This window comes from Doryrhamphus excisus, chromosome 1 (assembly GCF_030265055.1).
Source record: "Doryrhamphus excisus isolate RoL2022-K1 chromosome 1, RoL_Dexc_1.0, whole genome shotgun sequence".
Classification (NCBI taxonomy): Eukaryota; Metazoa; Chordata; class Actinopteri; order Syngnathiformes; family Syngnathidae; genus Doryrhamphus; species Doryrhamphus excisus.
Window position 1 is genome coordinate 29,839,763 of NC_080466.1, and position 4,408 is coordinate 29,844,170.

Below are 4,408 nucleotides of genomic sequence, written 5' to 3' on the forward strand. Positions count from 1 at the left end.
AATATAATATATTATATAATAATATTATAATATATTATTATATTATATAATGTAATATAATAATTATAATAATAATTTATAATAATTATTATGATGTAATATTATTATAATATTATTGTAATGAATTACATTATATATATTATATATAATATAATGTATAAATATTATGTTATATAATTTTATATATAATATAACATAATAGATCATATAAAATGATATGATATAATATTATATTATAATATCATAATAATATAATATATTATTATTATATAATATTATAATATATTATTGCTATATTATATAATGTAATATAATATAATAATTATAATAATAATTTAAATAATAATTATGATATAATATTATTATAATTAATTATATTAGATAGAAATGGAGCTGCAAAAAATTTTGAAAATGGACGCCTCTGATTTATTTTATACTAGTTTTCAGTGTAACCCACAAGGTATGCTGGGTAATGTGCACGTGGGTCATAAATTAGTATAAAATAGCATTGACTTGCTTGTACAGTAGTGTGTAAGCATCTCAAATCATGTCAAAAAACACAAACAATATTTATTATTTACTTGCGATAATGTACTATTGTATAGAAATACAACAACATCAACAATGTACATTAATGATATCAATGTATAATGAACATTTAACATTACTAAGTAAATTAGTGTAATAACTAATCATACATGAAGTTTTTTTTTTTTAGAACGTGGAAAACGGCAATAAAAAAAAGGAGGTGTGGACCGAAAATGGCACCTGTGGTTTATAGGCACCTATGAAGGAGCCGGGTGAGTCTGCTATTCATGTTCAATATCCTTAAATGTTTCTATGTTATAGTATTTCTATAATGTGAGTGTGAATGGTTGTTTGTGTATATGTGTTCCGTGATTGGCTGGCAACCAATCCAGTGTGTGGATATTTTGTAAATGAAATATACTTACTCCATTTTGACCAACATCCATCATTTCAAAACGTGTTCCATGTGATATTCTTCAATCCAAAAATTCCACCTCCGCCATCTCTTTCCAAACGGCATCTGCATTTAAAGTGACAGCGACACATTTGCATCATCCTGTCAGCTGGTAGAAGCTGTTGTCACACGACGCAGCGAAAAGGGAAATAGGGGTGAGACAAAATGGAGGCATTCCAATTACCCTGAGCTGTCAATCAAAAACCGGGTGATTCAACCAAGCGTGACTTTTGGGGGAGCCCTCATTTAGCATCAGAGATGCGTGTGTCTGTGTCACAGCAACACTTTGGCCGCGTTTATATATGACGGCTGGAGCCTACACCTTAGCATCCTTAATCATCCTTGGCAGTTCCTGATAATTCACACCATCACTTCTTTTTCGCTTATATCCCAATGGTCTTCATGCCCAGCCAATCACAGGGCACATATAGACAAACAACCATTCACACTCACATTCATACCTATGGACAATTTGGAGTCGCTAATTAACCTAGCATGTTTTTTGGAATGTGGGAGGAAAGCGGAGTACCCGGAGAAAACCCACGCATGCACGGGGAGAACATGCAAACTTCACACAGAAATGGCCGAGGGTGGAATTGAACTCGAGTCTCCTAGCTGTGAGGCCTGTGCGCTAACCATCCTCCACCGTGCAGCCCTCAGGATGGCTTATTTTCTGTTATTAGGTCAACTATGTTGGGGAATACGAATGTAAAGGTGACTGTAGGGGTGTTATGTCATGACTAGAGGAGTCTAATGACATTAAAACAGATTTTATATGGTCTAAATGCAGGGAATATCTACAAAGTAGGGTTATTTATCATAGTTAGCATAGTAAAATAACATTGTAGAGATGTCTAAAGGTAAAATAACACCCCTATAGTCACCTTTACGAGAGGCGAGAGGCGGGGTACACCCTGGACTGGTGGCCAGCCAATCACAGGGCACATATAGACAAACAACCATTCACACTCACATTCATACCTATGCACGGGGAGAACATGCAAACTCCACACAGAGATGGCCAAAGGTGGAATTGAACTCGGGTCTCCTACTCATCATCTTATTTTCTCTTATTATGTCTACTATAATGGGTAATATGAGTATAAAGTTCACTATAGGGGTGTTACTTCATGTCTGGAGGGCTTTAAAATGTTATAATGTTATATAAAAAATATTTAGAAGGTTAGAAACAGTTTTTTGTGCCTAATTTTATCTTATTATGTCTACTATAATGGGTAATATGAGTATAAAGTTCACTATAGGGGTGTTACTTCATGTCTGGAGGGCTCTAAAATGTTATAATGTTATATAAAAAATATTTAGAAGGTTAGAAACAGTTTTTTTGTGCCTGCCTACATAAGTTTTTGGAATGTGGGAGGAAACCGGAGTACCCGGAGAAAACCCACGCATGCACGGGGAGAACACGCAAACTCCACACAGAGATGGCCGAGGGTGGAATTGAACTCGGGTCTCCTAGTTGTGAGGCCCCCGCGCTAATCACTCGTCATCTTATTTTCTCTTATGGCTGAAAACGCTCTGTTTCAAAAGGCGTGGTAAAACTATACCTTTGTGATGTCACAGAGGGGTAGACTTCCTTATATGGGCATATCTGTCAGATCCTCCCTGCATCCTCCTTAGACAAAGGAAGAGTTATTTTATTATTATTATTATTTTATTATTTTATTTAACCCGGAAAATTGTTGCCCCTGCTTGTTCCAAGTCGTAGAAAGGCGCTAAAAGTGTCCTTTGACTGTTACATAAGCTAACGCTAACTCTATTCTCAGCAGTGATTGCTCCTTCCGCGGACCCTGTGTTACATAATTCAAGTGCCGAATGAAGTCTTTCATGTATATTTCAGCGTCTATACATTATTCACCTTGTGGGGTTGACTTTCGATCACTTTTACAGTTAATGAGGAGCACATCTCAGAAGGAGTGGGCAGAATATCATCCCCCACTCACCCCCCCACCCACCTCCAGAATGCTACTCTATGAATATTATTAGTCTTGAAGTATTGTTTTGTGAGAGCAAGGGTTCCTGTCACAGGTTTGACATTTTCCCCTCACAAAACGGCAATTCGGGATGTGAGGATGCCGGATGAAAAGGCAAAAAGGGGGGGAGGTCACCGTGTTTTGTGTTTTTTTTTTTGTTGTTTTTTTTTTACAGTCTCTTCTTCCTTTTTCTATCGTTCCCTGGGGGCCGACATGAAAGAATGAAGGAGACAAGGGGCAGCGACGTCCGCAGTGTCATCAATTTTTCCACATGGATGCATGCACAGAATGAGAGATCTATATTCTCTCTACCATAACAGGTCTTATTAAAGTGCTATAGTGCTTACATGCTAAGCAACTAGCATCAATTCCCATTCCTGTCATTGGAATTCTGTCAGCTCATGTGCGTCAGATCATTATTTGTACGCTGTGTTTTTTTTTTTTTAGCATCTTCTATGTTTCCTGACTCCCATCTTTCCATGCTTCGTTGTACCGTAACTATTTCATTATTAATGATGTTGCAATATACTGTATGTTTATATATATCTAGAATCTTAGATTTGTCCCTGGGTACTTTTTAGTACTAGATACACAGCTTAATTATGTACCTTCTGCCATCTAGTGGAAAAACATATAATATTTCTACGTGTCACTATACATAACTGGCACAGATGGGGGGGTTCCAAAATGTTTCAACCAAGGGCCACATGCTGAAAATTGAAAGGCTTTCATATTTTGTTAAGCAACACATGTAGATATGCTAAGAACTTGCATACATATAGTCATGTGAAAAATTATTTATTATTTATTATTTTATTTATTATTTAATCTTATTTATTATTTAATATTATAGTTATTGGCAACATAACTAAAATGCAGTTTTTAAACATTTTATTATTAACATTAAATTATTAAATCCAAAACCAATATGGCACTGTGTGAAAAATGATGTTACTTTTGTAATATACTCATTCCGGAAACAGTTATGAAGGTATTATTAAAGCTTTGGGGCGGTAGAAAATGAATTAATATATTTTAATACAATACAATACAATATAATATAATAATAACAATAATAATAATGTGAGTGTGAATGGTTGTTTGTCTATATGTGCCCTGTGATTGGCTGGCCACCAGTCCAGGGTGTACCCCGCCTCTAGCCCGAAGACAGCTGGGATAGGCTCCAGCACCCCCTGCGACCCTCGTGAGGAAAAGCGGTAGAAAATGAATGAATGAATAATATAATATAATAATAATGTGAGTGTGAATGGTTGTTTGTCTATATGTGTCCTATGATTGGCTGGCAACCAGTGGTAGAAAATGAATGAATGAATTGATTATTACTGAATATGCCATAGAAATATGTTGTGTCATTTTCAAATAGATTGAAAGACCTGGGTTCTGACGGATTCAAACAACAAATACTGCCTGAGAT